This window comes from Oncorhynchus mykiss, chromosome 27 (assembly GCF_057628025.1).
Source record: "Oncorhynchus mykiss isolate SJ-2025 chromosome 27, ASM5762802v1, whole genome shotgun sequence".
NCBI classification, from domain to species: domain Eukaryota; kingdom Metazoa; phylum Chordata; class Actinopteri; order Salmoniformes; family Salmonidae; genus Oncorhynchus; species Oncorhynchus mykiss.
In genome coordinates, this window is record NC_143048.1 from 16,501,301 (window position 1) to 16,514,754 (window position 13,454).

General features: G+C 39.6%; 1 long non-coding RNA gene across 1 annotated transcript; it reads right to left on the minus strand.

The window, feature by feature from the left end:
* Positions 1 to 51: 51 nt before the first annotated feature.
* Positions 52 to 8,741, minus strand: LOC149971248 (uncharacterized). The gene is made up of 3 exons (XR_016492669.1): positions 8,467 to 8,741; positions 7,990 to 8,073; positions 52 to 338 (listed from the first exon to the last, which is right to left on the minus strand). It is a non-coding gene; the product is annotated as an uncharacterized LOC149971248 (long non-coding RNA).
* Positions 8,742 to 13,454: the final 4,713 nt, after the last annotated feature.

Genomic DNA, 13,454 nt, shown 5'->3' on the forward strand with positions numbered 1-13,454 from the left:
CAAATAAACATGTCTAATGAACCAAGACAAATTACAATAGACAAACGATAATGATCTAGAATTTGTTTTATAGTGCTTGTCATTACAAAAAATAATCTCAAAAACCCACTGACAAACGAAGAAAAACAAAACAATAAGGTTAACATTGACCGCTCTTGATGTGGAAAAATTATCTTCCATTGAGGCAGACGCAAGTGCACGTCGCATCAGGTCACATCCAACTCAAGAGACGCCTGTCTCCACTCTACCCTCCGTGCACACCATCCTCTGCCTCCGGATCCAAGTCTCCTCCGAGGCCGAGATAAAGTGGGGTTGAGCAGGGATAGAAGTAGGCCTGCCTGTCCAAAATGATCATATTGTTACATCTCACCAAAAATACGCACCAATAAAAGATAACTACCTGGATAAGGATTTCATGTTTTTATGACACACAACAGCTCAAAGGGGGTTTGATAATCGCGCACGAGTTGTGTGTAATAGAAAGCATAATCCAGTGCCTGCCAAATGCGCGCGCATATCAGAATGTATTCATGTACATTTGTTACAGCTGCTTATAACTATGACTATTTTTACCCCAGTAGTTTCCTGTCACTCTTCTGTCTTCTATTATAAACATTATGTTCGAGCAGCAGTAGTCATGATTATTGTAGCATAAACCCACATCCAAAAGTATAACCTTCTCATGTATGCAGGCTGCAAGCATAGTGCAGCACATACCTGCTGTGATCCTTGACCTCTTATGACGTCCAACTCATTAACCAACCAGTTTTCTGGGATAGTGATCTTGTGAAGGGTTCTGGGGTAAAATGCTTCTTTTTGGATTTCTAAATCCTCAGTAGAGCACCTTTTTCTCTTTTTATACAATCTGACCTGAAGCATGTCTGGGTCTGCTCTCATTCATTAGAATGGAATTAATAATGAGGATTCTGGAAGAGAGGAAGCCAAGGGATGCAGGTAGCGCTAGTGTTTGTCGTGTCATCAGAAGATGACACGACAAAAGAAGAAGGGGAGGAGGAGGGATGCAATTGCATACATGGCACACAAGGAGAGTACAATAGTTGAAAGAGGGGCCTTCAAGTGTGGTCCTTTCTCTTGACCTCTAGTTGATGTTGAACATATGAAATTAAATACATCTTTAGGGCCTACATTATCAGCTACTATTAAATGTTGGGCCCAGATTTCATCACTGCTTGCATCTGCAGACCTGGGTTAAAATAGTATTTGTTCATTTTTTCAGATAAGTTAGATGTGCTTGATTGAGCTTGCTTGGCACAATTGAACCAATTGGAATAGTCCCAAAATTACAAATGTGCCGCCCATCTCACACTCCAGGCAGGCTCAATCAAACACTCAAAGTACAGTATATGAAAAAAACACATACTATTTGAACCCTGGGCCCCATTTGATATTTAAAACTATTACTGGCAGCTCATGGGTTCCTGGGTTTCTATTCCAGCCAATTAGAGAAGTTAGCTGTGGTGCTCAATGGCCTAAATGAGTTGTCTTATAACTTGATTGACAAATGTGACAAGGTTGTTTGGTACTGTTTTGGGTTCTACCATTGGTGGGAGTGGAGGCAAGGCAGGGTTTTGGGTAAAAACAAAGGATATTAATTGTATGAAAAGGTATCTAAACAAGAAAACTGTGTAGCTTTTCAAAAACAAAGCAGGCATTGTACCTAATATAGAACCTTAACCTCATTGCCTATCACATTCAGCTCATCTAATTGTCTCAAGCCCTGAAGTGAGTGTTCCCCCTTCATAACCCTTTATAAGGCCTATGAATGCTTCACAAATCATTCATAAACAACTGAAAGTGGTCCCACTAACATAAAAGGGATAGTTCAGTCAAATTACACATTTACTTATTGAATTCCTCACCTTAATCATACTTAGAAATTTGTCTGTCTTGTCTCTCAGTCTTTTCTATTTAGTTAGGTCTCGATGGGCTGGAGGAACTCCATGCATTAGAATGATATTATGGATATTGAGCTCTTAGGGATAAGGAACCACCCTCCATTTCATATAATCAGTTATGCTGTGTTATGCACCTGATTAACATTTATTTTTCATTATGTTGCAACCTTGCCTCCTTCTTACAGCTCCCTTTCTACACATCTTTCATTCTGAGCATAATATTTACTTGCAACATAAAGACACAATGAAAAGGACAATGAAACAATTACCAAGTACCACACCATTTGTTCAATATAATTTCTCAACTTAAATGTAAAAAATAATATTTAAAAAATAAAGCGTTTTATGCTGTCCAGATGAACTGACAGTCAGCACTCACTCAGTGCTGAAAAGGAATGTGTCAAAGTCAAATTAATGCTAGGGTGTGTTCAGGGTTCCAAAGTCCCCCTACTCTCATGCCAAGTGCCTGTTTAACAATCCTCTGTGGAAATCCCCTGTTACACCTTGTCAAATCAAATCAAATCAAATGGTATTGGTCACATACACATATTTAGCAGATGTTATTGCGGGTGTAGTGAAATGCTTGTCCACCCTAGATCAATTTGCACTTTCACCTGCTAAGACTCATGAGCCACCCGCAATATGACAGAACACTGCTATTGAGCCTTTATTTTTGATCTAATTGATCTCTTAACCATGCCAATCGTACAGTATGGTTAGACTATTGTTTAACACTGTTGGCTAAGAGATTATTTACTCTCTGGAAGTGCTGTTTGTACGTAGAGTCTGTGTCATCATAGCCGAAACTTCATTCAAAATGCATGTGTTACAAATCATCCTAAACTACATTTATTGAGCTACACATACACCTTCGGAAGATTTGAGCGTGACATTTAAAACATAACTTAACTTAACTGTGACGGTATACCCCGGAGCTGATCATTTGACAGTAATTGCCCTTGCAGTAGCTGTAATTTCAAACAGCTGCAATAATTGATTACTGAATGTGGGAAAATAAGTTGCAAACCCTTGTGTCTTAACAAAGTGATCGGTAAGTGGGATGTGATTGTGATGAATGAGTAATATTCCTCCTGGGGCACCATTGAAATATTGAAAAGAAAGTGAACAACAGCTCACTGTTTGCTACGTTCGATCGTTATTAGTGAATCTCATTCCAACATGAGTGCACCGAATATGAATCCCTGAAGTACCACTTACATATCAAACAGCTATATTACTTAATAGAAAATAACTTGTGGTATTTGAGGATCAAACATACTCCAGGTTGTGTACATTTGAAAGTCACAGGCACTGATTCATACTCTGATTCACAGCGTTTTCTTATTTGTCTTTGGGTTGGAATGTTTGCTGACTTGGCACAATGTCACTTCAAAGGATTGTGTTGATGTTTCCTATCAAGTCCTTACTTGTGTGTAAGGAAGGTGGGCCCGATAAAAGTATTTCACAAGGTTTGATATCGGCACAAGATGTAAAGCACGCTCCTTCTGTTCGAACCATAAGGCCTTTTAATACTGACCAACCAGAGGAACACATTCATTTATTGCTGTGATAACACCATCACGACTGGGGTAGGTGGCATGTAGCTTTGCGGTTAAGAGTCCTGGAGCCGACTAGGTGAAAAATCTGTTGATGTACCCTTGAGCAAGGCACTAATTGCTCTGGATAAGAGTGTCTTCTGCTAAGTGATTAAAATGTAAAATGGGTAAGGAGAGATCCATTCCTGATCCATTCCTGACAAAAAGAGAGACAGTATGTCTACAGATTTTATTTTAATATGTAGATTTATTTTCTATAATTACATGTACCACATTTATAGACAGTTTTTATTTTTCCAGTGTTTGCCAAAGCAACATTATTATGAATTTTATATTAGCAGTTCTGTTTTTGAAAACAGTAAAAAATGGTTAGCTACCTCTAAAAAATGAGGGTCAGTCTATCTGCACATAATAAAATATGTGATTCAATACACATGGTGTGTTGATTCTCAGCTCGTGGGTCTTTTTCCACATTTATCTGCCGGCCCAGTTGGTCAGCAAACTGGCTCAATCTAGTTGTGATCATCTGCATGCGGGATTGTTAGGAAAAGAGCATGCAGAGCAATGTCCTCTGAAAATTCAAGATCCTCAAGCACTGAGAAGGGAGTCCACTGGATGTGGCCCTCTAGGTCGGTCTTTTACAATGTTCCTAATGAATCAGTCAGTAGCAACCATGAAAAGAATGGGTGAGAGAATGCATCCTTGGGGTACGCCACAGATGATGGAGAACCAGTCTTTTAAGGTTGTTAACAAGGATGGTAAATTCAACTTCCCTCTAGAGGCAGCTAACAAGTCATTTGTTTGTGGGGGATGCCATGAGAGGACTTTCCAAATGCTGTTTCTGAGCACACTGTCGAAAGCATTTCTGAAGTAGATCAAGTTGAGGTATAAAGCGGCTTTCCATTCCAGGCATCGTTGTATGATGTCGCGTATAGTGAATGTGTGGTCCATGCAGCCACTCCCTTTTTTGTGTAAAAAAAAAACAAGCCAGAGAGGAGTGTGACTATTCCTAAATGAACTCACATATGTTTGAAAACAGGTCTATCTGTGCATTTCGATGCAATTTCAGGGGTCGTTCTTGACCATCTCAGCATTGATAGTTTCAATGCCTTGCCTTTTGACCAGTCCTCTAGGGATCGACAAGTCATCGTTGTAATTAAGAATGTATTCTTAATTGATTTACTGCTATAAATAAAGGTGAAAGAAAAAAATAGATACATTCCTAGATGTTTTCAAACAGGTCTGTTCCGAACAGTGTTTGTTCCTTTTGGGAAATTTGTGGGTTAGCAAGACCATACATGTTTGTCCCAACAAATTGGCCTGACTAGCACGCCTGTGCTCTACCTTTCAGAAATTGTGCCCTCTAGCACCAGGAAGCCAGAGCAGGGAGGGAAGAGAGGTGCTGCACCATACACGCCACAATGACACCTGCAATTCTAATTCTGTTTCGAGAGCTCCCCTACACTTGGGGCTGCAAACTTCAAACTCTTTTACTATTGTTATTGCATTGTGTAAAAAAAATCTATATTTTCCCACACTCTCTTGTTTTTGTTCCAGACCTACTACCCAGTTCTATTTAGTCCTTATAGACATTTTAAGCTTCAGGCCAATAACATGCTTGGTCTTGGGAAGAGAGTATCTGACCTCCAGAAAAAAAGGTGTCATAGTGCCACAAATCTTCACTACTTTGTCCAATCATTTTTATTTGGCTTGTCCCTTCTCCTCTAAACAGGCTGATTTATTGTTGAGACATTTTTATTTTGGCCTGTTCCAAATTTCCAAATGTAATGTATAATTTACTCCTGGGTTTTAGGGAATGCGGTGTGGTACTTTTTTGGTCCTGTTTTTTTGGTCTTGGGTTTTTCTCATCTTAAGTCTGATCTTTACAATGACGAGATGTTTTGTCGCTGTATGTGTTCCCCTGTATTTTCATGGTTTCAGTAGAGGTCTTTTCCATTTGCCATTAGACCTAATTACCCGCAGTACATATAAGTCCCAGTCTAAATGTGTCCTGACATTTTACTCTTTGAAGACAAGGGATGATTGAGGGCAACCTTTTCATTCCCAGTGTTGCAAGAGGGCAAGTCTGAGCATGAACTCTGCTCATAGCTATTGTATTGCCAATACACTGTATTGATGTAGCATTTTTTTCACACAGAATTTCTCCCAGTAGATGAAAACTCAGATTGGTCTGAACCTGTCTGAATGCATCTCAAAGCAAAGGTTGATTGCTTGTGCATTTGTACGTCATGAATATACAGTCAGGTCCATCATTATTGGCACCCTTGAGAAAGCTGAGCAAAAAATGCTGTATAAGATATATAATACACGTTCTTAGCTATATTGTATGCAAAACAAATAGGGAAATGTTATTATTTTATACTAATACAATTGCTGAGAGAAAGAGATTTTGTTTAAAAAGTCATTTAAAAAAACTCAAAAAGATACAGGTCAAAATGATTGGCTCCCGTGTTTTCAATACTCTAGCACCCTCCCCTTATGAGGTTAATGACACTAAAACCTTTTTCTAAAATGTTTACTTCTGAATTAATGAAATGTTCGTATTGATGCTTGAAGAATATAACTTCTAAATGCCTTCTGAGCTTAGTTAAACCGTCATACCCTATCAGAACCCCAAATATAAGCTTGTTTCAATCCAATGTTGGTAAACAAAGTAAATGTGAACAAACACTTTATAGCCCCAAAATATGGTTAAAACTACAATTTTTATGTAATGGATGGTCAGTCCTTACATCCATAGCTCTGTCTATGAATTTGAGAGTGGTTACATTTCCCCAGCCTCATCCTTCAGCTTTTTACCAAAACTGGGGTGAGGAGGTCGCTTTGTTATTGTCTCAACTGCTGATTGTCGCTTTAACAAGGGCCCCAGGACCAGTGGAAGCAAAATAGCTCCATAAACATCAAAGATACACCAGCATATTTTACCATAGGTATATGAGGTACTTTTCTGCATATGCTTCCGTTTTTCAACTCCAAACCCATCACTGGTGTGTTTGAAAAAAGGCTATATTTTCATGGCATCTGACCATAGCGCTGGTTTAAGTTTGATAAACAGAATTGGCACTTGGATTGGAATCGGTGCTATGATCAGATGACATGAAAAAAGGTGTGTTTGGCGTTGAAAAACAGAAACATATGACGAAGGTACCCAAGGGGGAGGGTGCTAGAGTATTGAAAACAGGGGTGCCAATAATTTTCACAATTTTTTTGTATTATTTGTTAAACCATTCTCGTTCTCAGAGCAGTTGTATAAATATAAAAGAATAACAAAAATATATATAATACGACCTCTTCAATCCAGGTCAAAGAAGTTGTAAATCAACAGACTTGTTGATGCAATTAATTCTTTTTTAGGCCCAAATAAGTTGCAGAATGCATCAATCACTTAAATGATGCACAACGCACCCTGCAAAGTGTATGCTTTACACCTGTATAAAATTGTAATTTATTACTCCACAACTATAAACTCATTTATTTCAAGCATATGAAATCCAATGCATAGAACTACGTTGCTACACCGGAGACTTTGCATTATAGAATTATTACTTCCAAGATCACTTGGGGAGAAAGAATTACTCCTGAAAAAGATAGCTTTCCTGCAGTCAATGACCAAAAGCTCCCCCTGGCCTCATGGGTGGAACGTTATTCACATGTGTTATAATTTATAATGAATAAAGATTATTTCCAAATATCCGGGGTTTCTATGTCAAACATTTTAAAATGTATATATTTCAGTCTTCTGTGCTGTATATAAAGTGTAATATTGGAATGCAAACTCAAAATGTAATATATTTCAACTCTATGTCTGACATGGTACAGGTGTTTTCTTTTTAAAAAATTAAGTCCATATGTAAGGTTCTGTATTTATTTTCTTAGTCAACCTTGTGTTCTGTTTCGTTGTGTTCTTGAACATAGCCCTGTCTTTCATTTTTGTTCATTGATTTCACCTGTTAGTTACTCACCTGGTTTCATCAGCTCCTTATTTAGTTCAGTTCATTCTGTTTGTGCCTTTGTGAGGTATTGTTCGTTTAGACTCTACTAAGTCTTTTCCTAGCTCATTTGTGAGAACCAGTTATAGCCTTCAGTCCTAGTTTTGATTCACCTGCCTGTTTGCCTACTTGTGTATGACCATTGCGTTCCTGTGACCACGATTCCTGCCTTCTGTGAAGGTGAAATAAACACCTGCAGCAATCAGCGCGTGAATCTAGACCTTTTTCTCTCTGAGTATTCATTACACCATAAGCATGTGTGTGAGGTGCATACTTTTGTTTCAAAGTAGATTTTTTTAAGACTACCAAGAATCACTCTGTGTGACCCTGATTTAGCCAACTGCAGTAAAAGGTTATTAAACAAGATTTTAGAGCAAGTTGAATGTTATAGTAAAACCACAAAATGTGACTCTGTAGGATGGCTGTGTACGATGGCAAAACCAGCCTATAGAAGCATCTGGCGTGTGCTGGAATACAAACACTAACTGAAGGAGAAGATGAATTTACCTGATATCAGGCCAATAGCAATCTCACCCATGGCACCTTCCATGGCAGAGATTGGATGTGGGTTTTCCCCCCCATCTCTCAAAGCTATGAGATAAGAAAAAGACCTGTTTATGCATACAGTACCATTTACCAGAACCACAATTACATGGTCTAGCTTCTGAGTTCATAAAAATACAATTATTCCCAGCAGTGCTTAATTTACAGAAACATTATTTATTTTTTATTTATTTTTTGAAAGTGAATCACCATTGAGACCAATATATATTTTATAAGTGAACCCTGCAAATACACAAGTTATAAAATATGTCAAATAAAATACAAAATATTATAAATATTCAAGAAAAACAATCACATTCCTCAGCAAGGAGGTACCTAAACAACATTTTGAACTGCCCTAGAGGCACCAAAACCTGCAGTTGTAGGGAACTCTGGTTGTTCAATATATGGGGTGAAAATAAACTAAAAAAGCAGATTTACCTAACTCTGAGGAGACCGAAGGGGTTTCCAGAATGTTCCATCCCTGAGACCGGGCATGGTAACTCATACTCGCAAGGTTATTCATTATCTTCAGATGAAAAATGTTTCATTTTTAACCCTACCTGTCATCATAGAACCCTTTTGTTTTAAAGCGCTACTCAAAACCAATATCACAGGAATTAAATGTGAAGTATTTCACACAATACCTAACTAATCCTTGTCTCCTGAAACCTGTTAGATCATGGAGAGTGCCCACCAGAGCGCTGCCTTTCTGTGATGCTTCTTGGCAGCCATAGCATATGTCCCGCCCTCAGTCTCAGGGCAGCTGTGCAGGCATGTTGGAGCATCTCTTTTGCCAGAATGAAGGTGCTGCATTCTTAAAATGATACAGGAGATACACTGGCTGCATTAGTTGAGAGCCATGATAAGAATCACACACTTCAGAGCTAATGACATAGTGCATTTGGAAAGTACTCAGGTCTGTACATACACTTAGGTTGTGTCAGAGTATGTGCTACTGGTGTTGAAGTCAGGTGCAGGAGAGCAGAGAATTGTGATCAGGCGCACACTTTATTCGGCAGAAGCAAACAACAGACGGACGCAACAGTGTCCAATAAACCTCCAGCCAAAGGCAAAAGTGCAAAGCGCGACAAATTCACAAATAAGCAAAAATGTTTAACAATTAAACATACTCCTGGTTGAAACATAGTACCTGGGGAAAAACCAGCTAGGCGCGTCAATACAAAACACGTAACAAAACAATCCCACACAAAGACATGGGGGGGGGGGGGGGGGGGACAGAGGAATATGTACATGCAGTTGATTAGGGCATGTAAACCAGGTGTGCAGGGAGCAAGACAAAACAAATGGAACAATGAAGAATGGAGCGGCGATGGCTAGAAGGCCGGTGACGTCGACCGCCGAACACCGCCCAAACAAGGAGGGGAACCGACCTCGGCGGAAGTTGTGACAGGTTGGAATAATTAAAACGTGTTTTTCAACCACTCCACAAATTTCTTGTAAACAAACTATAGTTTTGTCTACTTTGTGCATGACAAAAGTAATTTTTCCAAAAATTGTTTACAGACAGATTATTTCACTTATAATTCACTGTATCACAATCCAGTGGGTCAGAAGTTTACATAGACTAAATTGACTGTGCCTTTAAACAGCTTGGAAAATTTCAGAAATTTATGTCAAGGCTTCAGAAGCTTCTGATAGGCTAATTGACATACAGTAATTTGAGTCAATTGGAGGTGTACCTGTCGATGTATTTCGAGGCCTACCTTCAAACTCAGTGCCTCTTTGCTTGACATCATCGGAAAATTCAAAAGAAATCAGCCAAGACCTCAGAACAAAAATTTGTAGACCTCCACATGTCTGGTTAATCCTTGGGAGCAATTTCCAAACGCCTGAAGTAACCACGTTCATCTGTACAAACAATCGTACGCAAATATTAACATGGGACCACGAAGCCATCACACCGCTCAGGAAGGAGACGCATTCTGTCTCCTAGAGATGAAAGAACCTAGGTACGAAAAGTGCAAATCAATCCCAGAACAACAGCAAAGGACAAGCTGCAAGCTGAAGAACACCATCCAAACGTGAAGCACGGGGGTGGCAGTATCGTGTTGTGGGGGTGCTTTATAGCAGGAGGGACTGGTTGCACTTCACAAAATAGAGGGCATCATGAAGATGGAAAATTATGTGGATATATTGATGCAAAATCTCAAGACATCAGTCAGGAAGTTAAAGCTTGGTCGCCCATGGGTCTTCCAAATGGACAATGACCCCAAGCAAACTTCCAAAGTTGTGGCAAAGTAGCTTAAGGACAACAAATTCAAGGTATTGGAGTGGCCATCACAAAGCCCTGACCTCAATCCTATAGAACATTTATGGGCAGAACTGAAAAAGCATGTGCGAGCAAGGAGGCCTGGAAACCTGACTCAGTTACACCAGCTCTGTCAGGAGGAATGGGCCAAAATTCACCCAACTTATTGTGGGAAGCTTGTGGAAGGCTACCCGAAATGTTTGACCCAAGTTAAACAACTTAAAGACAATGCTAGCAAATACTAATTGAGTGTACGTAAACGTCTGACCCACTGGGAATGTCATGAAAAAAATAAAAGCTGAAATAAATAATTCTCTCTACTATTATTCTGACATTTCACATTCTTAAAATAAAGAGGTGATCCAAACTGACCGAAGACCGAACATTGTTACTAGGATTAAATGTCAGGAATTGTGAAAAACTGAGTTTAAATGTATTTGGCTAAGGTGTATGTAAACTTCCGACTTCAAAAGTATTCATCCCCTTTGCTATGAGAATCAAAATTGAGATCAATTGCATCCTGTTTCCGTTTATCATCCTTGAGATGTTTTTACAACTTGATTGATGTCCACCTTTGGTAAATTAAATTGACATGATTTGAAAAGGTACACATCTGTCTATATAATGTCCCACAGTTGACAGTGCATGTCAGAGCAAAAACCAAGCCGTGAGGTCTAAGGAATTGTCTGTAGAGCTCCGAGACAGGATTGTGTCGAGGAACAGATTTGGGGAATGGTACCAAACCTTTTATACAGCATTGCAGGTCCCCAAGAACACAGTGGCCTCCATCATTCTTAAATGGATGACGTTTGGAACCACCAAGACTCTTCCCAGAGCTGGCCGCCCGGCCAAACTGAGTAATCAGGGGAGAAGGGCCTTGGTCAGGGAGGTGACCAAGAACCGGATGGTCACTCTGACAGAGCTCCAGATTTCCTCTGTGGAGATGGGACAACCTTCAAGAAGGACAACCATCTCTGCACAGTACTCCACCAATCAGGCATTTATGGTAGAGTGGCCAGACAGAAGCCCCTCCTCAGTAAAAGGCTCATGGCAAAATTACTGAGGATAATAGCGGACTACACTTCCATTCCTATTTGCCATATCTTCAATTTAAACATACCAGAAAGTGTGTGCCCTCAAGTCAAAAGTTATTCCGCTACCTAAGAATAGTAATGGCCCCTTTACTGGCCCAAATAGCCAACCAATCAGGATGTTACAAACCCTTAGTAACGATTGGGAAATAATTGTGTTTGACCACATGCAATGCTATTTTACAGTAAACAAATTGACAACATACTTTCAGCATGTTTATAGGGAAGGACATTCAACAAGCACAGCACTTACACAAATGACTGATGATTGGCTGAGAGATCACAGAGGGTGTTATTTAATGGAAACCTCTCCAACATAATCCAGGTAGAATCAGGAATTCCCCAGGGCAGCTGTCATTTTCATTTAATCTTTACTAACGACATGCCACTGGCTTTGAGTAAAGCCAGTGTGTCTTTGTATGCGGAATACTCAACACTATACAAGTCAGCTACTACAGCTTCTGGAATGACTGCAACACTTAACAAAGAGTTGCAGTTAGTTTCAGAATGGGTGGCAAGGAATACGTTAGTCCTAAATATTTAAAAAACTGAAGGCATTGTATTTGGGACAAATCATTCACTATATATTCACTAATATATTCACTAAATATTGTAATAAATCATGTGGAAATTGAGCAAGTTGAGGTGACTAAACTGCTTGGAGTAACCCTGGATTGTAAATTGTCATGGTCAAAACATATTGATGCAACAGTAACTAAGATGGGGAGAAGTCTGTCCATAATAAAGTGCTACTCTACCTCCTTAACAACACTATCAACAAGGCAGGTCCTACAGGCTCTAGTTTTGTCGCACCGGGACCATTGTTCCGTCGTGTGGTCAGGTGCAACAAATAGGGACTTAATAATATGCATGTCAATCTCTCCTGGCTCAAAGTAGAGTAGAGATTGAATTCATCACTACTTGTATTTGTGAGATGTATTGACATGTTGAAAGCACAGAGCGGTCTGTTTAAACGACTAGCACACAGCTCAGTCACCCTTGCATACTCCACAAGACATGTCACCCGAGGTCTCTTCACAGTCCCCAAGTCCAGAACAGACTATGGGAGGCACACAGTACTAAATAGAGCCATGCAACTCTATTCATGCAACTATATTCCACATCAGGTAACTGATGCAAGCAGTATAATTATATTTAAACAACAGATAAGAACAGCAGGGACTGTGAAGCAACACAAACATAGGCTCAGACACATGCATACACACACATGATAACATATGCACTAGACACACATACACATGGATTTTGTGTTGTAGATATGTGGTAGTGGAGTATGGGCCTGAGGGTGTTGTGTGTTGTGAATTCTGTGATGAATGTATGGTAATGTTTTTAAAATTGTATAACTGCCTTGATTTTGCCAGACCCCTGGAAGAGTAGTTGCTGCCTTGGCAGTAGCTAATGGGGATCCATAATAAACACAAATACATATACAGCTCATTTGGGGTTTGCCAAAAGGCCCCTGAAGAACTCAGACCATGAGAAACAGCTGCAGGGACTGGGAGAGTAGTCATGATTGAGGGAAAGATGAATGGAGCAAAGTACAGAGAAATCCCTGACGGAAACTTGCTCCCAATCTAATATCTCTAGAGTGACCTGAAAATAGCTGTGCAGCGACGCTACCCATCCAACCTGACAGAGCTTGAGAGGATCTGCAGAGAAGAATGAGAGAAAGTCCACAAATACAGGTGTTTCAAACTTGTAGCATCATATCCAAGAAGATTTGAGGCTGTAATCGTTGCCAAAGGTGCTTCAACAAAGTACTGAGTAAAGGTTCTGAACACTTATGTAAACGTCAATTATTTTTTGCAAAATGTTCCAAAAAATCAGTGTTATTGTTGTGTAGATTGATGAGGGGAAAAATAATTGAATCCATTTTATAATAAGACTGTAACGTAACTAAATGTGGAACATGTCAAGAGATCTGAATACTTTCCGAATGCACTGTATCATCTCAACATAGCGGTCATCTTTCTTCTTAAGTACTATCAAGCAATGCAAACACAAACACAAAGAGGCTACAAGGTAGGTCAGGACCTTCATCCTAA